The sequence below is a fragment of the Hippoglossus stenolepis genome, chromosome 1 (genome assembly GCF_022539355.2).
Source record: "Hippoglossus stenolepis isolate QCI-W04-F060 chromosome 1, HSTE1.2, whole genome shotgun sequence".
In the NCBI taxonomy this organism is placed as follows: Eukaryota; Metazoa; Chordata; class Actinopteri; order Pleuronectiformes; family Pleuronectidae; genus Hippoglossus; species Hippoglossus stenolepis.
In genome coordinates, this window is record NC_061483.1 from 6998583 (window position 1) to 7026244 (window position 27662).

Genomic DNA, 27662 nt, shown 5'->3' on the forward strand with positions numbered 1-27662 from the left:
TTTGACTCCGAGATTTATGTCTATCTTTCAAAAGAAATGACATCTGAGGGTTCGATGAGGCTTTGCAGAGATAAGAGCTGTTCTACTTGCTGCATGTGACCGAGGACTCGACTGAAACTGACCACACACACATTGAAGATCCGTAAAGACTACAAAGGGTCTGGCTCATAGTCTCTGCCGACACAGCAGTTGAGGCAAGATGCATTAAATCTGAAAGAACTCGAGAACAGATGAGAACAGATGAGAAGGCTTTACACTGCTGTTTTGTAAACATAGCGGAATGAATGAGACTCCATAAAAATAAAAAAACGTCCTGGTTTCTTTTGTGAAATCGTAAAGACAAATCAAACCGTGGGCTGAAATGAAAGAAGGTGAAAAATGAAAGCCTGTGGTCGTGTGGAAACCGAGCAAACGGAGCATAATAGCATCTTAATCATATCATTAAACCTCCTATTTGCTCTCAGAAGCATTTGTTTATCTAAACTGAGAAGAAACAATCAGCGGGGAAAAAAATCCATTAACCCATTCCAGCTGAAAAACTAACTGCATAAGTTATGCATCAGTGCCTCAGAGAAAACATGAAATCATTGACCTGAAATTACTCTGCTTTGCTCCGACTGGAAAAGTCCATACAGTCTTCATTATGAGATTAAAAGAGGCTCCTCATGCAGGGGGAACATTATTCATTCAGTAGATTAGTCAACACGTTTTATACAGTTCTCATATAGTTATACTGCAGATATAAGGATTTCTAGATGCGATGAAAATAAACAATTTGAATTATCGCTTGGTAATATATTTTAGAATTTATTTAAAAAGTGATCAGTGGCACCTCTACTTCAAATTTAACTAGTTATACTGAAATCTCTTTACAAATATACAAGGTAAATAAACACCTATACACCTACATTGGCCTGGTACCTGCAGTGCAAAGCCCCGGTGGTTAAGCACGGCCCCAGAGGGAAGATGAGCTCCGCACGCTATTAATCCTGCCCCTGTTTTTTTCCCATTGTCAAAGCTCCCGTGTTTGAACAATGCTGTTGTCTTCTCTATGTTTGCTCATTTAGGAACAAACATTTGCCCGAGCGCACTGCTGCTGCCGCAAACAAGCTCTCCTAGGAAGTGTTATTAATAGGATAATTAAGCAGACGGTAATGAGCTGGATTATGCCTAATTATGACAAGATTTGTTTTGGCATTTTGTCTTGTGAGGAGGCAGTGAAGTGGTAAAGTCTACCTTGGAGTTCATTATGCTGATGTGCGTGCACCTGAGTGCACAGGACAGGCATCAGGGATGCAGGTGGGGGGAGCGGGGGCACGGGCAGGCAGCGTGTGTGCCAGTGCAGATAGCTCGGTAGCGGACATCGGTGTTGTCACGCTGCCTCCACAAAACTGTCTAGTTGGCAGTGCAACAAGCTCTGACCCCCGAGAGGCTGCCAGGCCGAGAGACCTCCGTGTGCCAAGTGCTAACCTGGAGCTGTCAGGACATGTTTTCAAACGTGTGCATTGTTGTTCATGTTCAGGAAACAGTGTGAACCACTGGAGAGCGTTTCCAAGACACAGAACATCCACGTATGGCTCCTGGAGAGGGTTCTGTAAAGTACAGGTTGTCATGTGAAAAGAGGATATGCCTGTTGTCCATATCCACAGTACTTGAGTATTTCATCTTTATAGCATATAACAATGATATTATTTCTGTATGTATGCCCATATTAAACCATATCTTTTTAATATCTCCATAGTTTAATATACCGTATACATCCTCTTGCCAGCATCCTGTGCCACTGCAGATTATTCTGTCTCTAGGCAAAGTTGTACAACAGGTATGTTATTAGATATATTAGATATTATGCACATATCTCTGTAGTTTTATATTTTATTGCCCATTTTTGTTAATAAACATTTAAAACCGACCTTGTTTTGACTATCTTATCTTACAGTGTGATAATAATACTTCTTGTTGCATTTTCTTCATATGAAGAATATTTTATTGCATTTAGAGAATCTATTCCAATTTCCATTTATTACATTTCCCCGTTCGTCTAATAACGAACCCTGTTAAAGGAGAAACTGTGGCCACCATGCACAGCTGTTCAGTAACAGTCATTTCTTCCTGACAGCTATATACCTGGAGCTTCGTGTAAATCTGTATTTAAGATTAAAATGATTGTTTTGATGCAACAGATGTTTTTTTAAATGGAGTCTGATGGTACCAGGCAACTGTGGAGGAAATGAAGGCTCCTCACTAACCACGTTTCAAACCTGACACATTCTCCTGCATGTTTACTCCCTTTTGTGCCGTCACATTGTTAATTCTCTTCAAACAGAGCCTCTGCATTGGTGCCGGTTGTGTTTCAATTATTAATTCATAATGAAAATACCTTGCACCTACGATATCCAGTCTCTCCATCTTTACCAATTATTCTGCTCTGTGTGTAGTTGAAAAAGTCAATAAGTCCTCTCATCCTCCGAATGGACCTGCACGGCTGCTGCAAAACACATTTCTGATCTGGGAACACTGTGGCAAGAGTTCAGGTGAAGCCCTTTCAACATATTTAAGCATTTCTAAGTTAAATGATCACATTGAAATACATATAAAATATAAAATAGTTTTTAAAAAGTATCTTATCTCAGTCATTCAGGTCATGTATCATCAGAAGTTGCACAAGTAAACAGGATCCTATAGAGGAAACACTGCTAAAACGTTAGCATTTTAAATTTTATGCCGTCGTATCGTTTTTTTGTGAAGGGGAAGAACTATGTCCCTAAACAGGATGATTATCTTGATAATTTAATAAAAGTGCCTTACTCCTGGCTAGACATTGTCTGATTTACACATTATGCGGTGTGTTCCGGATAGGAAGGCCGTCCGTTTTCCACCTTTTAAGTTTGAACCTGGAGAAGACTTGGATGGGGTCGAACCGCCCTCGTCATGTTGCAAGCATAACACGTTTGAAAATAAATATCTGCTAATACGTTTTCAGAATCAACGGGAACCTCCTCTTCCTCCGACACAGACTGAACACACACACACAACACACACACACAAACATGTTACTGAACACAGAGTTTATACACCCACTCAATCACAGGAACGACAGTTAACACATGAACACACATCCATGTAAACTTCCACCATGAACACACACAAGACAGAGATCCAAACTCTGAACTTCTTACAACACACACGCCCAGACTTGGAGACTGTATGTAAATAAGCAAACCTGTTTTTTAGCTCCTAGTGTCGTTTTTTTTTTTTTTAAAACAAGAACAAAAACAGAGCGAGCCCTTCTCCCAGTGTCGCAGCCTCAGGCAGGAGAGGCCGTATTCTTTTTAATGATTTCACTGTGTTCCTGTCATCGTTTGAGGGGCCCCTCGCTTTGTCTCCTCCTCTTTACAGACCTGTCACTCGTGGGTTTGTTTTTTTTGGGGGACTTTAACTTGACTTACTGTAAAAACACAGTTGCCATTATTCTCCATCGAATGAGGCTTGTAGGGTGACGCATCTTAACAGAAGAAGATTTCAGGATTGAAAAATGTTAAAGTTAAGTAATCAGTTGAATTGTATTCTGATGATCAAGTGTAACATTGTGTAGCTTTTGTATAAAAAACAGGAATTGGAAATCATGGTCCAAATATCAAGCTATTTGGACGGAGCGTAAATCTGCCTTAAGAAGCGATAGCAGCCTGTGTGGGGAGTAAAGTGACTGTGTAGCCAATCAGAGCTGATGTTTGTTCACAATTTACTTGATTTGTTTTTGAATTCCTCAGACAGGTAATGTTTATTAAAAGGGTAACACTGAAAATGTTCCTGGTTAAAAATCTATTGTTTCTGACTTAAACTTCTGTTGCCATTTGACTTTTTTTTTTTTTTTTTTTTTTTTTTTTTAAAAGAAAATATGGAAGGATGCTGCTGTCACTTTGAATTCAGCAACAAGCAGAGGGAATAAGTGTTTGTTTGTGTTTGAATGTGAACTAATGAGTGCTGTTGAGTGTGTGTGAAATAGTATGAGCTGGCTGAGTAAAACGTGCGTTGAAAGATGTGTTGACACTGGGCTCCACCAAAATGAAGCCCTTGATGGAGGTGTTCTATGTGCCTTTAACAGACAAAGACAAGCAGTGGTCCAGGGATGAGCTTTGAAGAGGAAGACCGTCCGTTTTCCACCTTTTTAAGTTTGAACCTGGAGAAGACTTGGATGGGGTCGAACCGCCCTCGTCATGTTGCAAGCATAACTTGCAACTCCATAATTCAATTTTATTTGTATAGCGCCAAATCATAATATACATTATCTCAAGGCACTTTACATAGAAGGTCAAGATCCTAAAATTAAAAAACAATACATGTATTATACATGTAAAATACATACTGTACATCTTACAGGCATTGAGTTATACCTGATAACTAAAATCTCATAATTTTCCTTTACGCCGCTGTTTGAGTTTTTTCTTTTTATTAATATCGTGACATCCCTACTCTGCACCCATCTAAATAAGGCTCCTTCTCGACCACTGCACTCCTCTGAGGAATGTTGTCTGGCATTGTCATCCCCACATTCAAGACCCTCTTGAAGCATCTTCTCTTCCTCGAACATCTCATCTCCCAACACCTCCAACACTGAAGCATGTCCAACACTTACTGTGAACCTTTGAAAACACTTCTCAACTGATCTCCTACACTTTGTTTTAATAAACGGATCTAGCGCTTAGTACTTACTTCAATGTTTCTTTCTGTATTGAAGCTGCAGTGTTGTACCTCAGGTCTCTTTTGATGAGAGTTTCTGCCAAATGTGAATATGAATTTAATGATTCCCTCCCCCCACTTCAAACCAGTGAGAAGATTACAAGGAGAATTACAAGAGTAAATCTCTCGTGTGAAATACCCAGAACTTTGGCAGAACATTCTTGGATGAGGACTGCAGTCATTGACGTCAACATCAGTAGGTCCAACCATTCACCTGGATCTCCTCCACCTAATTTCTTTGTCAGTAAAACAATAACAATGTCTTTTCCATGATGGATTTATTTATCCTGAAACGTCGTCAGTGACAGTGATGACAGTGCATCGTCAAATTTATTAGAGCTGAGTTTCTTAATTCTCTTTAAAACGGTTTAAGCTTCACTGGGCCTGTGCAGCGCTTATGAAATTGTGCCAGTGTGGAGGAAAAAGGTGTCTTATGCATTTGCATTTACAACCAAGACAACACACTCTCTCTCTCTCTCACACGCACGCACACACACACACACGCACGCACGCGCACGCGCACGCACCACACACACACACACACACACACACACACACACACACACACACATTCACGCACACACTGCAATGCACATATCTTATATTAAAGCGCTCCATTCGCTCCTGCAGCTCTTGATAAGAAAGCTAAGTCTGGGATTTAGAGCTTTAGCTTATCATCATCTTTACGAAGCTTTCTCTGCAAAGTGCAGTAAGCATGGCCCAGCAATCTGCATAGAATTTACAGAGGAGGCGGGGGTGTGGGGGGAGAGGAGAGGGGTGGACATGGTGGTGGGGGGGGGGAACGGTGACAATAAATACGTTGGTCTGAAAACCTGTCTATTCAGAAACAGGTGGATTTACATTCCTCAGGAATCAAAGCCGGCTCGGTGAGTAAAACCTGGTCGACTGCTGTGGTATTTATGAACCAGACTGGCAATGTGTGTGTGTGTGCACGCGTATGCGTTTATGCATGCGTGTGTTAGAGAGAGTCATCATACTGCACACAATACACATTTAATTCCTCAACACACAGAGCTCAGTTCTGTAACAGGGGACTTTTCATTTACTCAAGAAAAAAAAGCAAAAGATGAGATTATTGGAGAAAGCTCATTTCCTGCTAAACTTGGACTCTGCTTTCCCAAATAAAATTGCTTTTATTCTTCACAACATGTGTTCGCAGAGATTAAGGCCCTGTAATCTTGCAAGGGCTTAATAAGACTCAGTATGCGGAGTGCAGGCTAAAACAGAAAATGTGGAACGAGCCTCGCTTAGCTCTGTTCTACCCAATGACTTTAATCCTGTTTATTAAATTATAAAGAACCTTAAAGGATAAAGATAAAGAATACTGAGTCGAGGATTTAAATGATTCAGGGTTTTTTTTTCCCTTCCTGTCTTAGTGCGAGTTATTTGATAGCACTGGATCATGTTTAAAGATGGCAGCAGGCAAGAGCTGTGACAGACTTTGTTTTTACACATGGAGCTCTCTCCCCTCTAAGTACAAACCTGCATTAAGGACGTACTCGGCCTTGGCTGGGTTCTGATTCGTGGGTATTAAAGTGTAAAGTGTTTCCCACGTGCTACTAATCCCGAGTGTCACTGATCCCTTTGACAACTTTGAAGTGTCGACACAAGAAAAAAGGGACATTTAGTGTGTGTGTGTTGAGATGTTTGCTCACATCGCAGAAGGCATCTATGTAGATCTGTTAAACCAACACATTAAAACAAGGTAATATTGACCTCGTGCATACGCTGTGTAAGCATCATCGTGGAATTGTTTTTCAATATCACACCAAAATGTACGTAAAACAGTCCGAGCCAGATATAAGAAGATTACACATAAGCTGTGAGAGTTAATGGCCAAGAGAGGGAGTCTCTATGCAAGCTATGTGGACTTGTGAACTTGTCACTGAGAAGTTCCACTGAGCTATTGGGCTAAGAGGATTGCAGGCCACTAATCCAAATCAAAAGACACACCATGTGAATTATTACATTCTGAGACAGATTATTTTACCCCCAGATTAGGGATTCAAACCAGCCAAATCTCCTCATGTCTTGCCTGATGAGGAGAGGAATACGCATTCCAGCGTTTTCTCGTGCTGCTGTTGTCGTATTTCAAGCCATCACGTCGAGGGTGATCACGATGAGCCCCTGTAAAATCACCACGATACAACTCCTCTACAAAACATCCAGGAGATGGAGAAAAGCCTGAGGTAGTAAGAACTGTTGAGAGCACTGCAGCCACTTTCCTCCGTAGAAACCATGTTCTTCGATAATGTTTTTGAACACACCAACTCTGACATAGAGTAAACGCCTTTTCCCTTTCATACTTTGACTCGGTGCAGTCTTCTCCTAAGCGATAGGTGTCGCCGCTGACAACTGTGCACGCTTCTCCTGCCTCGACAAACGTAGTTTCCAAACAACAGAATGATTTCTTTTCAGAGGGCTGTGCTGATTGGCCACGTTACAACATGTGTATCTTTCAGCAGGTCTTGTATGCATGATTTATTTAAAACACAATGTAACGTGAGCTAGCAGCACGGCAGACACGGAGCTGGGGCCAAAAAAAGAGGCCCGGATGTCAGTAGTCTGCCAGATATTCTCAAAACTAAAGTACCTGTCAAACAGAAACAGTTATCATTGACACAGTAGAGCAGTCGACAACATGCTTGTGAGGTAGCAAGCCATGGAGAGAGGTGACTGAGTCGGTCACATTCTACCTTGTTAAGGATAAAGCCATGCACAACATGAGACTTAAGATTCCTTAGATGCACAGTGAGATCAACTTTTAATATCCTTTCCTAATAAACCTTTGATATCATGTTTAAATGATTCAAATAGAAGAATCCAGAAGCTGGTTTGAGTCTGGATATTCTCCACAGTACAAGATCGCAAATTCAGAATGTGATTGTATGTTAAAAACATTGCGATATGATTTTTTTTCCCGAAGAATGTCCACCACTCTTACTACAACCATTTAATCCCCAGTGGTTAAATTGAATATTGCTCTGTGTGTAAAACTACAAATTAGCCTTTAATGTGCTTCTGCAAACTTTGAAGTTACGAGATTTTCACCCAACAGCATCTTAGTTATACGAGTCAATACAAAAGTGTGAAAGAGATCAACTGCAAGCCGGAGAAGGTATTTTTGGCAGCCTGTGGAGAGAGGAGTAATCCCCCTGGATCATTCTTTCTGTCGCACTTTGTAGACAAGAGGAGTCGGCAGGAGATTGAAGAAAACACACGGGGGGTGGGGGGGGGGACAGAGACAGTGTGTTCTCACCAAAGTATTGGATATTTTCTGTCCAGTGTCTGGACTGAGAATCGTCCATAAAGAGCTTTTTAACTAGATCCTGTCGTCTTTCTTCCCAGTCGGCCTCATGTCAGGAGCAACCTACAACATGGATGAGAGTACCCACAGACTCACAGCCTGTCTGTGAGCGATTAGCTGCTGAGAGGATTTACTTTAGCTGCAGAGGCACCGTGTAACTTACTGTGTGTGTGTCTGTGTGTGTCCGTGTGTGTGTAGCCTCACATCGAGCATTTGTTTACAAGATGTCAGGTTAAGTGGTCATTGTTTGCCGCATTCTCCTCGTTTGCTGATGCTCATTAGCCGCTGCAGAAACATATTCACACATTTTTTGAAATCGCAGACTTAGATTCGTAGATTTATTCACATGCAGACACACATCCACACACGCGCCCACATAATAGCACTCCGCTGGAAAGAGGTGGAAGCTGAGTGACAGTTCAATTCTTTTCCTTTTTGCAAGAAAATCACACTTAATTTAACAAGATCCGCCGGGGAGAGGGGGGATTTCTGAAGATGCCACAAGCGAATTAGAGGAAAAGTGTGATTTCTGACCCAAGACTCGAGGACTGCAGCCTGATAAATGGAAGTCAAATTGAATGTGATTTTTTTATATATCTAAGCTGTGAGATGTGAAGAGACGGTTTGTTATTACAGCTTTAAGGTAAGTGGTTTGGGGATGTCAGTGTAACCTTGACAACTTAGTCATATACAAGGCAGAAAAACACAAAGTACTCCCTCTTCTCTGTTAAATTTAAAGTTGCCATTGTTTTGTTTTTTATCCCCTGGCGTAGACTACCGGGGGATATAGTGCTTGTAATCATTTTGATTCCAGAGCAGAACTCAAAAACCTTTTGAAACTTATTCATAAAACTACAGAAATATTCTAATCGGATAGTGAAGTGGTGCCTTTTGAAATTTTTTGGTTTGTAGACTCTTGTTTTTGTAGACTTTCACACCCGACATGTTCGGTGTCACTCAAATGAGTTGGCTTGTCTTTTTGTGATGATTTTGACTCAGGGCGTTTTCACACCTCAAAGTGTGGACCGAGGTTTGATCTGGTTAGTTTTGGTTTCACATTACAATTCAGGGACTGCACCGAAGAATTTAGTATGACATACATACATCTTGTAGATATGACACGTGTCCCAAAACTGGACATTGATTTTGTCGTAGTCATTTGAATAAAGAACATTAACAAACCAGTTAATATAGTTAATTTACGACTTTAGTATCATCATGTTATTACTACGAGCTTCTCCAACTGCAGGACTCAACACTAGATTAAACCTTTACTCCTTATTCTAATTCTGTTGTTTAAACCTTTCACAACTTCCTGCATTTGGTACGAAAGTCTGACCAATTCAACAAACTGCAAACAAACCAAATCATGGTTCAGTTTGATCCGGACTGAGACCAACTCTTTTGGTCAGAGTGAACTTTGGTCCGTTGGTCCAGACTTGGGTCCGAGGCACCTTTCACAGCTGTTGGTTTGGTTCAGACTAAACTGAAAAGGTCCAAAGGTTTAGATGAGGTCGGTGTGAGAGCTCCTTCAAACTCCTTAGTAGAACCAACAATTAGACAAACACCGTGTGAAAAGGAGGATCCAGTTCCAAGTGGACAACTGCTGTGTTTTTTCCTTAATGGAGTAAAAAGTATCTGTTCAGCTTGTGTCCTTGTTTGTGTTCTGAAGCAAAACTGCAACACAAAAGCACAAAAACACCAGAAGAAAAAGCAAAATGTCAATCATCTCTCACTTTATTTATGTTTCTTGATTAATGTGAATGTCGGGGAGCTGCTGCAGTCACTCTCTGATTGGTGAGTTTTTTCCCTGATTACATTTACATATATATGCTGGTGCTGTGTGTGTGTGTGTGTAATTTGATCTAATGAAGGTCTGAGGATCAAAATTTAAATAATAACTTTGAATGTAAGACTTATTGATCTTACATCAGTCTATAAAACTGATTGCAATCAAACTCGTGTGCAGATCTTCATACAAAAGTGAAACATAGGGACCACACAGTCACTGTCCCATAATAATATTACAGTGGAGGACGACTCCTTATCAATCTCTTACTAGCAAATAAATATTTTATTCAAATTTAATTGAACTGCCTGTTCAACCTTCCTCTTTTTGACTATTCTAGCATCTGCTGTTAAAATAAATGTGGGTAGTAAAGATACTGTTCTATCTTGTCATCACAGTGACATCCACACACACACACACACACACACACACACACACACACACACACGCACACTGCCTCATTCTTCCATCTAAATATGATCTATTGTCTTTTTTAAATGTATGTTCCCATCTTTCATAATAATGCAGTCAAGTGTGATGTTAAATCAACAGCTTTCTAAATGTTGCATCAGAATTAAGTAAACTCAGCGGAGCCTCCAATGAACATAAGCAGTGTCCAGTACAAATACCTGCAGGACACAGAGCTATCCATCATTTGTGTAGTTCCATCATTTGCATCCTCTACTTTAACACTGACAGTTACAACGAGTACAAACAGTCACTCTGGTATGAACACACACACATACACACACACACCACCCATCACTCCATGCACAGACTTGCCCTTTAAATCATCTTCTGCAATATCCGTCTGTGTAAGAGGAACTCAAACCTGTCTGTGTGTGTGTGTGTGTGTGTGTGTGTGTGTGTGTGTGTGTGTGTGTGTGTGTGTGTGTGTCTACGTCAAACTCTGGGACTTGGGATGTTCATTTAAGACTTTGTACTTTTCTGACCACTGACAGGATGAATGCAAACAGTGTGCTTTGGATGCACCTTCTATTTGCATAGATAGCAGATGGCTGCAGGTAGATCTTCACATAAAACACTAAATACGGCAGGATGTAGTGACACTGATGCAGGAACTGAGGTGTGTGTGTGTGTGTGTGTGTGTGTGTGTGTGTGTGTGTGTGTGTGTGTGTGTGTGTGTGTGTGTGTGTGTGTGAGAGGGGTCTTTGCAAATAAATGTTTGACAGCTACAAGCTGAAAGAACTGTCACAAACAGACAGGCGAGCAAACAGTGGGAACCCCAGACAGAGAGAAGACAGTTTCTTTCACCATGTACACAGCCCTGAACAATGCCCCCACCAAGAGTCACTCATGTCAGCCATTTTTATTACTGGTTCAATCTTTCCTCTGTGGTTTCCATGGCTCCCTCAGAAGCATGTCAATCATGCACAATTTCCTCAGTGGGAGGGAGCTGACACAACTGTGCTTCAACAATCGTTGTTGTTGTGTGTGGGCGGTGCTGACGGGAGGAAAACCGCTGTGACCACAGTCAGAGGTTGTTGAATATACGCAGCACATTTTACAGACTCCTTTATAATGCACGTATGCATGATGCTGTTAATTTAGTGTTGTGACTGGGAGAGGAGACATATGATGTGTTTCTCTCCTCGTGTGTTACTGTGTGTAGGTTTGTCGTGAATGGAAAAGTTCTGCAAAGGTAAAAAGCCTGAAATGCTTCTTCAGTAGTATGATACATGATGATTTCCCTTGTATGTGAATTGCACACTTAGCCACTAGTCGTTGGTCATGTCCAGAATCATTATAATCCATCCCATATTATTCCACTGAGAAAACATAGAGATGAAGCACAATGTATTATTTAAACCTTATTATTATCAACTTTATTCATTATTATTTAAACCTGTCATCGGTAAAAATCAAGGTCATTGTTAAACTAAAATTCTGTGGAAAAAAGTGGGGACTCCACTTTTGATTAATGTCATTAAAACTTGAAGAGTTGAGCAAGTGTGCTTGTGACCAAAAGGATGCTAGTTCAATCTCTGGACTGGATAAATCTGAAGCAGCACTCACAGCCTCCCTCTCATTACCCTCTCTGAGTTGCCCTTGGGCAAAGCACTTATCCCTTGGCTGCTTGAGCTGTTTGAGCTCTGCAGACTGTGGTTGTTCTGGGAACCAGTGTGAACAGTTTTCCTTTATCAAGAGTAATTTAACACTAGATGCCTCTTTTGATTTGGTGTAATAACATGCACATTCCCCCTTTTACACTATCGAATGATCCTGGTCCCATTTTACACTGTTGATTGCAACAGAAGTTATTTTCTCTCTTCCATAGAAAATCCATTAATTCCAAAATAATCCAATAATAATCATTGTAGAAAATCCCACAGTTCAACCTTAAACAGACCACGTTTTCTTTAATAAAGGAATCATTGCTCTCAGCAAGACTTTCTACTTTTTATACTAATAAGGGAATTTTTTAGAATAATATTGTTGATCTAAAACTTGTATCTCAAAATCTCTTTTCACAGATAACAGTCAAGTGATTTTGAAATTAGAAAATTGAAGATCTGACAAACATTGGGCTCATGTCTGAAGATTATGTAACAAAGATAAAGTTACACAGGTTTTCAGATGGAAGCAGAGAGTTGGAACATGTTCAGTCTGTAGATTTGGAGTTTGAATATTTGCCTTTTTATAATTACTCCAATTCACATTTGCGTGCCCACAAACTATCAGTGATGAATTGTCTCCCAGCAGGGACAGAGCACAGAGAAATCACACAGCGAGTTATTGTTTTTCAAATATATTATTAAATATTAAAGCTGTGATTTACATCTGGGACTCGAGCTGTAACTGTAGCTTCCAGTGCAGGCGTCTGGACGTTAAATGTTTCACTTCTATCATGTAATCAGCTGTTTGAAGTAAAGTCTGATCTGATGGAAACAGTCCAGTGATGCTCTGACCAGCACTTTGTGCGATGGCCCCACTTCGCTCTGTGGTTTCTCTTTGTTTTAATCACGGTGCCTGTCTGTGCTGCTTAATTACCAGGACCAGTGTGGCGTCCACGAGGTGCCTGAGGTGAAACCTGCATGACGCAGTGGCCAACAGCCAGGCACAGGGATTTGGCCATGACGCTTTCTCTTTTTCATCCCAAAGTCTTTGTTTATGTAAAAACAGTAGTGAGCCCTTTACCCCCAGATTACTCCCTGCTGGGAGGATAAAGACACACACACACAGCCTGGGAACAGGCCCTGGTCCATGGCCAGCTCAGTCCAGGGATAAAGAGATTGAAGCACAGAGACAAGAGGCTTGACTACAAAACATCGAGCCTTTGCCACAAGGTTCTCACTTGTTTGCTCTCAGTTTGAACACTGTGGCATACAAGTGTGCATGTTTAATATTCACAATGGAATTCAGAATTCAGGGAATGGGCTGTATTTGGTATTTGTTACAATTCCTTAGTTTTTCGAGCGCCCAAAATGGAGAAGTCTGGAAAAGCTTGTCACAAGCTGTGTTCTGGTACTGACGGGCAAAATACACAGATATTCTGAATCAACAATTCAGTCACATGCATCACTAACTGTCAGTTCCACCATGTCTTGCGTTTTCAGGTGTGTTAGTACAGACAGGAGTTATTATTGATATGGTACAAAGATTCTTGTGTGGATGGAGATTGTTTTAGTTTTAAAACAGAAATTCTAAACTATTGTGGATGTAAGATTAAACCTGTGGTAAGTGAACAAGTCGCTCTACCTCCTGAGTCACAACCGCTCCCAAGTCGTGACACTGGGTCGGGCTTGTGTTAAATTGAAAATATCCTCACATCAGATTTATACTCATACCTTTACTGACTTTTTGTAAATATTTTTTTGTCTTTAGAGCCATAGTTCCTGGTAAGCACAATCTATAAAACTCTCTTTCACACACACACACAGTGCTCATCTCTTATAGCAGAGGAAACTCATTCAGCACCTTGGACAGTGCCTATTTTCCCAGAGCAGAAAGGGTGCACATGCCGTGTGGTCGAGTTCTCTCCTCTTTGGGCTTTCAGATATCTGCCAATAATCCCTTCAAATAAATATCTTGACCAGAAACAGTTGATCTGCAGTCGTGTCTGTTTTAGGAAGTTTACAGCACAAAGGAAATTCATTGGAATCGGCTCCTCAGGCCAGTATGAGACACAGTGTTTAATCACTGTATATGTGGGTTAAACCGTTTTTTCTTACCAGTGTAAAAAACATTGAGGTCATACACAGTCTACTCACATGACAGTTAGAATAATGAGTGACTCTATGTGACTTGTAATGAACTGAAGAGATATTGATTACTGGAGAGATGATGCTTAAAGACAAATCCATAATTTCTTAGAAGGTCGTCTCATACATCATCTGAATGTGTCAGGATGTTGTGGTTTCTGACTAATCAATGAATAACCACCAGCCTCTCCTTCACTAAAAAGTACTTACGAGCCTTTAGTGAGATATGAATCGTACATTTTCAACATCCATCCGTGCATGGAAGTTATTTCAGTGCGTCTGGGAAACACTTATCAGTTTATATCTTTGGCTGAGCAGTGATACGTTTCCAATGATGACGCATGTTTTCAAATCCAAAGTAAAACCTGGAGAGTTACAATTTGTTTATTTGTGTATTTTGTCAATCAAAATGATAAATTGTAAAAGTTATTACGTTTGAATCAGGATTAAAACTGATCAATTAGAAACAATATCTGTAATCAAGAGTGTTATAGATAAAAATCTGTCAATATCAGTATCAATGTGTTAATAATCCATTACTGTTCAGGCTTTACTTACTGTTGTAAGTTGCCTGACGACTAAAACACTGTCTCCCTTCTATTTGCTTTAACAATCCTCTGTTTACATTTCACAATAAGACTGTTGGCAGTGTGAGGCACCTGCCTCCCTGTCCTCACTTCATCTCCCACCACACTGAGCTTATCCAGAGCTGATGCTTTATTCTCTCCAGCACCTCGTTTAATACCTGAGGGACGTGTAGTACGACTTGACCTCACCTACTTCTCAGACACGACAAAGCCAGTCCATGTGGCCTTCAGTGCACCCCCCCCTAATCCTCCTATATAATTACAAATACCTCTCCCCTCAGACATCTCAGCAATCTCCCAGCAAACACACAGGAGGCTGGAGGCGGGTGGTGGCAGAAATCAGATTAGGAGGCCTCTCAGCTTCATCAAGTGTACCCCTATCAGAGACTAAAGACACTTAAACAGTACATGGACACACACGCACACACACACACACCAAAGTACATTCTTTCTCCCAGATACACACAAGGCTAACAACTGGGACAAAGAGTGAAGAAGAATGAGCTGAAATAAATAAATAATTGTGTTCAACAGCCCTCCGACAGTTTGATAATGATTGTCGGCATCGCTGATTGACCGATAAATTCATGCAAATGAAAACCTTTTTCAGACGTCCACTTAAATTGCTGTTTATCTCTCCCACTGGGATGGAGCCGTGGAAGGAGGGTTCCCAATCACCCACCCATCCGTGCTTGAAGCCTCTGGAGGGGAGAGAGGAAAAAAAGAGGGGGGAGGCTTAAGTAAACAGAAGAGAACAAATGAGCTCTGTGACAGCTCAGCAAGCACTGCCTCCCTCCTTGCCTGTCTGAATGCCTGTCCTTTGTTGGTGGCTGAATAGGGGGCTAAATATCCCTTGAAATCAGAGCCAGAGCCACCTCTCTGGATGCTATATTCTGAGGCCACAGCCTTTCACATGCAAATGGCAGTGGGTGAGGATTGGTTCTTCCCCGGTGGTTGCTGGGCTATAATGGACATCACATTTGGGGTCAGAGGAAGAGTAATGGGGAAATATTTGGGCTTCTCATCTTCAGTTAGCTTTTGGAGCCTTTTATTGTCCTTTGGGTTTTTTGCATTGTGTGTTTATTCATGCTGGATTGATAAGATCTCATTTTTGAATGGGGGGGACCAGATGGTGTCTCATGAGCTGGTGTGTGGTGTGGCAGGAGGAAGGGTTCGGTGCGAGAGTAATGCTTGGTTACAATTCACTGAAGGATTAGTGTGTGTGCGTTTGATGAGGACACGGCCATGTGTGTGTGTGTGTGTGTGTGGGCTCGTGCATGTGTGCGAGTGTGTGTGTGTGTGTGGCTTGGCAACTCATTCATTAGGACCTACATCACCAACTAATACCCTCTGTATTCCCTAAATGGGTCGGGTCATCAAAGCACGAGCTCACAATCTGTGGTGACTTTGGTCTGATGTTGTTGGACTGAACACACACAAGCTTCTAAACACCTGCTCAAAGCTAAAGTGACAAACAGCTACAATTACACATCCTTATTCTGAGGCTCCTTTTCACACAGGTGGAAAACAGCATTTTGCTTGAATGACTTCCATCCAAACCAGTATTTTTGGATAGTTTGTAAAGTGTTGTGGCCAAAAGAGAAGGAAATGTGTTATGTGGCCAAATAGGCAGTGATTCACATCAATGGCAACACAAAATAAATTCAAAAGTCTCCAAATGTTTGTCTCTTCTCTTCCTGCAAATCCCACAACTATATTTGTAAAGACATTTCTCATCATTTTCACAGATTTTTTAAAAGTCCTTTCCCGTCTGCACTGCATCATCTACTGTGGATTGTTGGGTCCTCTAGTGAGTTTTCTGTGTATGTTGAAGTTCTGCAAAGTTAAAAAAAAACAAAGTCCACAAAGGAAGCTCCTCTTCCCCCCCTGAAAACACTAGACCTGAAGATTCTCCTCATCAGTGGCCCGGCTGAAGTATCGGTGAGAGCAAGCGCTAAAGCGAGAGTGGAAGCCAACATTTCATATACATGCTGGAAGCTGTTGACCAATCACAACAGAGCGAGTCATCTGACCAATCAGAGTAGACTGGGCTTTATCAGGAGGGGGGCCTTAAAGAGACAGGAGCTAAAACCAGGTGTTTGAGACAAAGGCTGAAAGGAGGAGCTGCAGCGATGGACAGGCTGAGTAAAGTGATGTGTTTTCTGAACGTCAGAGCTTTTAAACACTTTCAAGTGATATTCCAAATTAAAATTATGAATCTGAATATGAGCAGAATATGTCTTCTTTAAGAAAAGCACGATTCCAGTTTATTAAAATCAGTCAGTAAAACAGAAGGTAATGGAATAAAATATGTTCAAAACAATCTGTCAATCCAAGGGTTTTCAAATGGGGGAAACTCACAATATCCTCAGCTTGGTAGTTGTCTCGGAACAAAAGGAGCCATACAATTTTGTGCAGCCTTGAATAATCCTTGACTAGCACTCAACAGTTTGCCTAAGAGCAGCCGGAGCATTGGCTTTTTGTCTGTGGCAGAAATGAGGGCAATTACCTGTGTCCTCTGTCATCTGGCTGCGGACAGGCTGGAAGAAAGAATATGAAGGGCTGCTGCCTAAGTACAGCTTCTCTCCATCAAGTCATGACGCACACTTTTTGTTTGGTCACGACGGAATAACAGAGGTCATCAGGTCAAGGTGAACACGACCTGATTTAAACATAGAGAGACATTGTCATCTCTGTAATGATTTGTATGAGAGCTTCTCCACTCACTTCTCTTCAAATCATAATATACATTATATCAAGGCACAGAAGGTCAAGACCTTAAACATGATAGAGAAACAGAACAGTTCCCACAATGAGCAGCACTTTGTCGACATGTGCAAACATTTGCTATAGACGTTACAGTCGGAGGATACAATGTTAAAGAGCTCAACAGTAAACACATGAATTGACACAGAAAATGCAACTGGAGCATTTCTGTTTCCATACGTCTCAGTTTTTCTTTAGGTCTCTGTTTTATGAGCTGGAGAATGAACATAACATAATTGATGTTTTTTTAACCCTAAATGTACGAGTGTTGGTGAATAGGAATCATTACTGTCAGACCAGGAACATGAAGCCAGTAAACATCTCAGTTTGTTGCTATTTCTGACGCTGCCTCTTAATTGGAGCAGAGTGGCACATTTGAATTAATTTGCATTTTGAGTGAAGGAGACTGAGCTCGGAGATAAATACACGTTGTTGAGACGACGTTCGGCAGATCCTGTTTTAAGTACTGCACATAATTCACTGTCAAATGTCACACAAGTCAAATTGTGATATACATGTAACCACCTTCCATATATAGTCACAAGTACAGTAATCAGTGAGCTGCATCAAGTGAAAGGGAAGTGTCGGTGTGCTTAGAGAACGTATGATTACTCCTTATATATGCTGTTACAGTGACAGAAGTCTATGTATTCAACAGGAGAACAGATTTAATTATGCTACCTTCTCTCTCTGCATATCTTCACTCGTGTTGCCTTTTGGAATCAATCGCTGTTTTCAATCCAAAACAAGTCGTTTGTATGAAATACGTTGATCCATTAAATGTTTGAGAAACTCTCTGGTCATAAAAAGAGAAGAAAAAAAAACGCTGACTAAATTTACATGGACACTAATATTCCTACTATTGACCTTATTCAGAATAAGACATTATTTTAATTATGGTTTTTACATGAGTTGCTCATAGAATTTTCCTTTCATATTCCTGTTTGCATGTTACAGAGCATAGTGGGATTATGACTCATGTCTACGTTCTTCTGCCTGCACTAACCCAACCTGAAATATATGATGCTAGCGTTTACCATTTTGTGTGTTGTCTTTCTAGTTTTGCAAGAGCTTCAACTTCTTTTTATTTTTCCATCTCTTTACACCCAGAACATGTGACATCAAGCAGTCGTATGTCGATGTCACAAAATGCTGGGAAAACTCCAACAGGTCGTTGTAAAGTAATTAATGTACATCTAGAAAAATGCTGTTAACATGGCATTATATTATTGGTATCCACGCAAACGTGGTTAGTGAGAGGGATTTCCAGGGACATTACTTTCGTTCTAAGTGAAGTATTGATGTTGTTTGTGGACGTTTCTTTGGCAAAAACCTTCGAGGCACCGATTAGCCTCAGTGTTCTCAGATGTTCTGCACATTAAGACACTTTAAGTGGTTTGGATTGAAACTGAGTCAAGTTTAGTTCTAAAGTGAAAAACGTTTATACGTCTCCGTTACACATGATGATCAAGGCCACACAGCATCATTGTAAACAGCTTCTCAATATATTTTTAGTTTAATTGTCATATTTAATCATCTCTTATAATTAAACTGTAATAACTGTCGTGTCCTATGAACAAATCGCAAATCTCATTTTATCCAAGCACTTCTCAGAAATACAAGTGCATTTCAAAATTAAGCTCTTTTCCATTGTTCAACTCTGATCCCAAATCTGCCGCCTGCAACACGGCAGCCTGAACCGTCTCTTACCCAGTGTTCTGCTCTGTGGTGACCGTGTCTATACCTGGAGTTCTCAAACTAAATCGGGGAAGGCAGCGTTTCCTAACTTCTCAGGTTTAGTGGCTCTAACACTCCGGAGTCGTGTGGGTGTTTATCTGCAGCAGATGAGAATGAAGTTGGTCAGACGTAGCCTCAGTGAGTCGGACCTATTCACGACAGATGAGCGCCCGACCTCACTGATGTGCTTGTGGGTAAATTGGAGCAAATCCCTGCAGCCATGTTCCGAAACACTGTGGAAAACCAGAAAGCAGAAGAGTGGAGGTTGTTACAGCAGCAGATTAATGCCCACTGGTGAGATGTCCACATACTTTTGGCCACATAGTGTATAATCAATTTGTGTGTGTGCGTATTTGAGTGGTAAACTCTACTCCAACCCACAACCTGTATATGCATTCACACCTGTGCACGCTTTGCCTTTCTCTGACACACACACACACACACACACAGACAGACACAGACAGACACACAAAACCCTTTTGCACTCGTCCCGAGGACAATAGCTGTGCAGTGAGGTGAGACTGCAAGAGGAAAAGCATTTATCCTGGTGGAGTAGTGCTGATGACCTTCCCCGCCAGCTCTCTCTCTCGCTCTCTTTCTCTCCAGGGGCTAAAACAGGAAGCTTTTGTGTTGCCTGGACAGAGTCACGGTGGGGCAGGGGGCGGCCGGGGGCAGGGGGGGCAGGCGAGCGGGTTAGCGGCGGGCGGACCGCTGTCACACCACACACAGCTTTTTCAGGACACAGGCTGTACTTTTGACATGTGTCTACTGACATTACCCATGATGCCGCCCCTCCTCCCCCTCTCCCCTGGCTGGGGTTGTCTCCTCGCCTCACAGGGGTAATGGTGTGTGAGACAGGTCGAGAGAGGGAGAGGGAGAGGGAATACGCTGTGCATGTGTGACAGAGAGAGAAACTCAGACTGAGAAACAGAAGAGTCACTGAGGGAGAGGAAGAGCTTTTTGCTTCTGCACTTCTAGAAATGACTTGTTTTCAATGACACAATGTCACAAGCAGAACAAACTGTGATTTGCTGTTTACATTCACTGTTTTCAAACAGACGTACTAATGTCCACATTTCCATAAGAATCATTGTATGTGTGAACTTGTGTTTCTCTATTCACATGAAGGCTTTTATTCCCTCACATCTCTACAACATCCACCTTCTTCCAAAGATTCACATTTATTATGACTTGACAATTCAAGAGAGTTTTATTTATTGTAAAGTTTGTGTCATTAGTTTTTACCTCATTGTTAAAATACCACTATGTCCTTATTCTGCTTTCATCACCTCAACATCAAGTTATTTTACTGTTTCTTTTTTCAGGCACAAGGAAGCAGAAAAAGCCTCTGATGTTACAGTTACCACTATTTTCAAGTCAAAACTTTGTACTTACAGTCATTTAGAAAAAAGATTGAACACAACATCACTCATCACAGTCTCTACAAAATCATTCCTAAACCTATTATTAGAAAAACCTCTAAAACCTGATGGGTTTCTCTGCCCCTGAATCAGATTGAACATGAAACCACTGCAGAGACTCAAACCTCTGACTTCTATTGTACATTTTCAGCCAGCGGATGTTATTCAGACATCTGGAGCGTCTCTTCTTTTTGTCTCCCTCTGTTGGGGTTTGGGACACGTCCACCATGTCTGTCCCTGAGCTTCTATGTGTTTTTGTGTGTATGATCACATCTCACACCTTTCAGTCAAGGACAATCTCCAAGCAAATGCTAACTTGAGGCTCAGAATGAACACTTAGATATCAGTCCCCTAAACATGACAGGTTTCTTTTTCCACCATGATCAGTTAATTATTCTCAAGAAAATCTTTAAGATCTGTGTAAGATCTTTCCCTTTGTCCAGATCCGCCCCATAATGTATTGGGTATCTGTCTCGGCTCATGTTCTATCCATCCACCAGGTTTCATGGAAATACATTCAGTAGTTTTTCTCGTATTTCTGCTGACAAACAAACAAACAAAGAAACGGGTGAAAGCATCTTCTTGGTGGTGGAAACAACAATAAGTGAAATGATCTTGGTTTCCATGGCTACGACCTTGCAGCCGACTCCGTCTTCAGTTCAGTTGTACTTCCACTCGGTTGATAGTCAGTGAGGTTCAGTTCAGGACAACACCAGCGTGTACCAGTCCTGCACGTGAGGTTAATGGCTCAGCCGTCTATTATTTGTTATCAGACTGTTTCTGTGGCTTTCACTGTCTTTCTGTGGCGCTGTGAATCACAGCTGAGCTGAAAAATGTCCGTCTCATTGGCCGGCAGGGAGCTGCGTCGCTAAAAGCTCCTGATTGTCCCGGTGTCAGAGGTGACTCCGTTTCCTGTGGTCAGTTCGCTTCATGTGTTGACAGAGATTTGCTGTGTAGCTTCAGTGTTTGTGTCCGAGGGTTCAATCCCCTGCACATCAGTCCTTCTGTTCACTCAGGACTTAACACGCTGGTGCATTGTGACGTGTCAGCGTGCAATTAACCGTGTCAATGCACGATCAGGTCGGATCATGCAGCTGTTGGCTCGTTCGGCTGTTGAACGTTGTCAGTGTGACTAACAGAGCGAGAGTTAAAGGTCTCTGCAAACCAAGTCCGTATTTGTGTTTGAAATTGTTGCAAGTTTAAAAATAATACGACTCTTTCATCCGTCATTTAGGTTTTTTAGAACAGGTTGAATTTGTCCACAGAGTTGTCCGAGCTGTTCAGGTTCAATTGGATGAATTTGTTTACTTCTTTTTAACGTGTGATCCCAGTGTAGCCAGTAGCGTCTCAAACTGGACCACCGACATCCTGCAATAGACTTGAAAATGATCGGAATAATTTCACATCTCCGTGATCAGAAGAGGAAATTCTTGTTTGACGGCTTCTCAGGATCGGATGGACCCAATGTTTCTATTTCTACACAAAATCATCCTTACTGCTCAACTGCTTTTTTATCTCCTACTGAATAGAATAATAAAACACATCGGACTCAGTTTGCAAGGTTTCTGTGGATGATGATTTTTATCGGCTGACAGATTAAAAAAAAAAGCAGGATTTGCTGTTCAGAGACCTTAAACCTCTCAAAGCTGACCTCCAGGGAGATGTTTGTTTGCATGACCCTGTTGAAACTTGTCCAAAACAAACAACATGATAGTTGAAACGTTTTTTTCTTTTCATAGCAGAAAGCCAAGGCTTCTACCTCAACACGTTCAGAGCTCGTGACGTGTTAAGAAACATTTTGTTTGTGTATCTAAGTGTAGAAATCTTTTAGATCAATATGTTTAGCGTGTATATTTAGATTTTTTAGATTGCTGTATTCATTTATAATACAATTTAATTTCCTTTCTCATTTACTATGGTTTACTGACTTACTTAATCTTTTATCTCAGGTTCTACAGAGATATGAAGTATTAATTCAGGAACTGACACAATCACGGTCGGTAAAAACACGGATGTTGACACTGGAACATTGTTTCACATCATATTGCAGAGATCAAAGAGTTCAAAGGGTTGATCATCAGCAACAGAAGGAGTTGATTGTTTGATGAATTTTCAAACCGAATCCAGTTCTAAATCAGTTTTTTATTGAGTCTGGTGTTTTGAATTCTTTCTGATCGGACTCTCCTTCCTCCGCTGCTCTGAATGAGCTGTTCTCCTTTTGTCTCTGTCGTTGCACAAAGCCCATAGAAATCCCAGGAACAGGCTCACACTCTTTTCTCCTGTCACATTAACTTGGCACCTCACTTTCCTCTGGCTCTTTAACCACAGTGAACCACCCAAACAAATGACCTGTTCATACAGCACAATGACCCCCCCGCCCCCACCCCCACCCCCGTGTCAGCCTTCCGGCTTCATTTCGCTTCTTCCTCTTTGCCATGACCTCTTCCAACCTTCCTCTTCTTCCTTCCTCTTCGTTTGTTTTCTTCTGAAAGTTTGTTGCTTTTCGTTACGAGTCAAAACTGATTTAATTATGTTGCATGCGTTAGTTTTATTAGAAGGAACTTTAAATAACTTCCATAATAACACCTGTTCTATTTCCACGTCCAGCGTCATGTACTGTGGCTCCGGTTTAACAACAGTAAACAAATTTCATACTTATAATAATATATTTTTAAAGCACTAAAAATATCAGAAGAATGTTTACAATAAAAAACAGATAATAAACATACAAGCAAAGACAATACCACAGTTTTAAAAATACATTTGCGATACTATGGTCCAACAATCTCCTCAAGAAACTACATTTCGATTTACTAGATCCAGATTTGTATGTGGATCTGCACCAAATTACAGATAAATGTTAGTCCCCTTAACATGCCTGGTTTGTTTCATCAAGATTCATGAATTAGTTTCTGAGAAATCAACGAAAAACAATGACACAAATACATGTATAGTAATCCATCCCGCAGTTTGCTGTTATCTTCCTCACAACCAGTAAACATGCGGTCAGGAGTGAAAACGTAACTTCCTCCTTGTTGGAGTTAAAAGTACAAAAGAAAACATTGTAAAGTACAAAGTCAAATTTAGAATAAAATTAGCACAAACACATTTGTCTTCTGCAAAACACCGTCAGGTACAAATGAGTAACTGGAGGTCAGGTTACAGTTGAGCTGCAGGAAACATAACAACTACAAGGAACCACATGTTTACCCACTTCCAGCTTATACAAGCAACACAGGGATTAATGGGTCGACTGAATGACTGAGAGGTAACACAGATGTTCACCTGACTATATATACACACTTAAACTCACAATCACGTGCACTGAAATCACATGCACGCACATTCAGCGCTACGTCTGTTTGGAGAAATGTTTTTGTTGCAGGGCGGAAGCTTGTGTATTCACTCTGGTTACTGTGTGTGTGTGTGTGAGTGTGTGTGTGTGTGTGTGTGGTATCAAGTCTTCCTCTGTATGTGTGATCATCTCTTCTTGCTGTTTCACTCTTCTCCCTCTGAGTTTCAGAGTCACTTTTGCCCTGTGAACCTCATTATCTCTGAGGACCTCCTCGTTACAGCTCCAATTGATGGAGGAGGAAGTTTATAATCATGTTCAATTAGTGCTCCATCGCATTTTATCCGAGCCCGTCCACTGTGCTAATGACACATTTGTACCAATTATTTGCTTTGCTGAGCTTGTTAACCCCCACGTTCACCTTGGCAGTAAAAGCGGCTGCTGTGAAGAACGCAAACAAAGAAAACGGAGAAGAAAACATTTTCCTGCGCTTTGTTTCTTTCCACCTCCTCAGCAAGGAATGAATAAGAGAAGAGGATCATGGTAAAGATCCATTGGATTACATTATAATGTGATGTCTCTGTGACTCTGGCCATCCTCTGTTATCCAGTCAGTGCTGACATATGTCCAGTACACACTCAGGGCACTGTTGGCTTCCTACAGCCTCCTTTACTGTCGTGTTTTTTACCTGAAATCCTTTCAAAGCAAATCTCTCCCTGACAAATAATTCAGAAGATCCAGTTTAAGTACTGTTCTCCCCAGTCTGTGTGATCAAAGATCAAAAGAAATGCTTTTATAACAGTAAAAGCACTGAATTATACATAAGAATCTGAAACACACACACACACACACACACTCAGAGAGTCCTCTAATTTGAGCCCCTGATTCTGAGTGGGCTCTTGTGTCCAGCAGACACTGATGAAAGCTTCTCATCTTTAGGACAGGTCAGATGATGGAGTGTGGCCTCAATGCTATCAAAGGAACCCAAATGACCTCTGGGAGCTGAAGCACCAGCACTCTTTGCCTCTACTCAAGCTCCCTTTAATCTCCCTCTGCTCTCCACATGCACTTGGTTATCAAGTGAGTGACAGAGAAAGAAAGGAGAGAGATTCACGTTTTTTCTTTCTTTCACATTTGTTGCTCTCTTGAAAGAAATACGGCACCCTCAAACAATCCTCTCGTTTTTCTTCAGGCTAATACGATGCGTTTGTGAGCGCTGCTGCTGCAGAGGCACAGACGTGAAGACAGGAAACACGGAAAAAGAAAGACGTGGCCGGGGGAGAGTGCTGAAAATGGGATGGGAAGAAAGGAGACGGTGGAAGTGGCAGATGAAAACATGAAAGGCGGTGTTGGTGGGGAAAAGAGAAATGGCAAATGAGAGAAAAGTCTCATCATTTTGCTCTCCATCTTGTCTCGTGGTGCCATAAAAGAGAAATGAAATCAGACGGCTGTCAGGTAAAGGAGAGTAAAACCTTTGCCTCCCTCGCTGAAATGGGCTGAGAAGAGAAACGCAGAGGAGAGACGTAGAGTGCCCCTGCATCACTTCTCCTTCACAGCCGAAGCTCGGGACTGTCAAGAGAACAAAAACACCTTTCATCAGGATTTTACAGGCAGAGCCTTTCAAAGTTGTAAAGGAGCCTTCACTGGTGCACAGTCGGCTTTTAGCAGAGATTGAGAGAGAATGTTTTTATGAACTGAGGGAAAATGGCTCCTAAATGGAAGATTTGTTCCGTAAGGTATTGAAATATGTGCCAATAATATAATACCTACAGAAAACAGAAGAAAAAGAAATGAAGTCCGAACATTTCCCGGAAATTTTTAGCTGTATGTGAGAACACACATGTCCGAGTCAGTCGCTCTGATATTTTCCAGAACTTTTCCTGCAGGCACCCAAGTAAAATATGAGAATAAAAATATCTCAGGATGAAAAAGAGGAATCACAGACGTAGAAGATGCTGCTTAAGATGTCAACTCGGAAAGATGAGACTCTGGACAGACACTGGTGTTGATGTGCTGTCAAGTAAAACACGATGCTTTCCAAAACAGAATTCATACATCATGTCCTGCCTCATGCATGCTCCATTCCTACACTAGAAAATTGACTTTTCCATTACTCTTGCATTTCTCCAACTGTGTAGTCAGCATTCATGGCTTTTAGATCAGTTTCAGTTAGCAGGGATTTATTGTGGTGCACCCCAAGGTTCCATTTTAAGCCCGTTTTCTTTGCATCACACAGTATATGCTTCCTCTTGGCTCTGTTTTAAGAAAGTCCAATTCCCCTTATTGCCAAGCTGATGACATGCAGCTTTTTATAAGTTTTTCTCTGTGAGCACATCGACTTGATCTTTGAACCTCGTTGGCTGAGTTTTCCTAAAGACATTGGCCAGACTTGGCGTTATTGATTAAACTGAACAAAGATTACAACGAATACTCAGAATACAGACTAGTTTTAAAGAGTCAAACTCTTGTTTTTTTTTATTTTGAGACCACAATCTGTCTATGACTCACAGTAGAAATACGCAGTTGCAGTCGTTTCCTCCAAAACATATTAAGCAAAATCCCATACTCATAAATAAACATGATTTCCAGGAGACGGGGGACATAAGGACAACTGCTCCTCAGGCTGGTACGATTGATGTTAGAGTATCTGAGCAGAATATGTGCATGTATGGATTCATAGCTCCACCATATGCACCGAGCCTCCAGCCCACACAGGGAGGTGAAATGTGTTATATTGTATCCCTAACCACCCTCCCTCTCTCTCTCTCTCTTTCACTCTCTCGTCCACAGTCAGAAATCACAGCCTCACAGCCAGCACCCCCACAAATGTGAAAATGAAAGCACTCACCACCTGTGGTGGGAGCAGAGCGAGAGAGTGGGAAAGGACGTGGGAGAGGAAGAAAGAGGAGCGAAGGGAAAGACAACTGCTCAGAGCGGTGAGTCAGGAAAACGGCATCCAAACACTCTGACAGGACACATACATCACGAGTAACTGTATGGAAGCCGCAGAAATACACAACAGGAAGAGTCAAGAGTTGCAATTTCGTAATCGTGTGCTGATCTTTATCAACACAACATCTTTTGTGACACATTTATTTCAACAAATCCTGTTTCACAATCATCCCGAGATCGTCTTGAAGCCGCAAATTCCCAAAGTAGTTTGTCTTTTTCTAAGTCACGAGTGGGAGTGTGTGAAATATGAGTGCGGCTGAATGTGTCTGTGATTCAAGTGAAGCAACAGAATAGCCACTCAGTGTGTGTATGTGTTTGTGTGTGTGTGTGTGTGTGGTTTGGCAGGACACACTGATCCTGAGCTGTGTGTCTCATCCCTCCCACCATTGCTCCTGTCAACAGGCCTGAAACCACAAATCATCCCATCTGGAAACAAAGACATTAACTCACAACAGCGTCTCTGTCTCTCTCACACCTTTTCCTTCAGTTCCAAACTCCTCTGTCTTCTGTCACACTTCACTTATTCCATGTCAGCGTGTGCGGTGACGAATAAGTTCTGTGGAGTGTGTCCCAGCCACGACATTCAACTTCCCATTAAGGGAAAATAACACCTCAGGTTCTTCTCAGCGGTAAGAACAAAGGGAGCCGAGTCGTGGGCCACTTGAGTCCCTTTGATAATCAAGCTCATGTTCTGCTCCCCCTCATTCACTATATGTGGCATCACCTTGTGTGATGTTAACAATTCAGGTTATACACGCAGACAGATTCCCTCTGTTTCCAGTCTTTATGCTAAGCTAGGCTAACTCTCTCCTGGCTGCAGCTTTGTA

The 27662-nt window shown here is 41.5% G+C and overlaps 1 long non-coding RNA gene across 1 annotated transcript in view; it reads left to right on the forward strand.

Annotated features, from left to right (window-relative positions):
- The window catches only part of LOC118104732, a 49591-nt gene that overhangs the window by 20887 nt on the left and 1042 nt on the right, over window positions 1-27662 (forward strand). Inside the window, exon 3 of the long non-coding RNA XR_004695062.2 lies at window positions 26674-26819. This is a non-coding gene — a long non-coding RNA (uncharacterized LOC118104732). The remainder of the gene's footprint in view (window positions 1-26673; window positions 26820-27662) is intronic.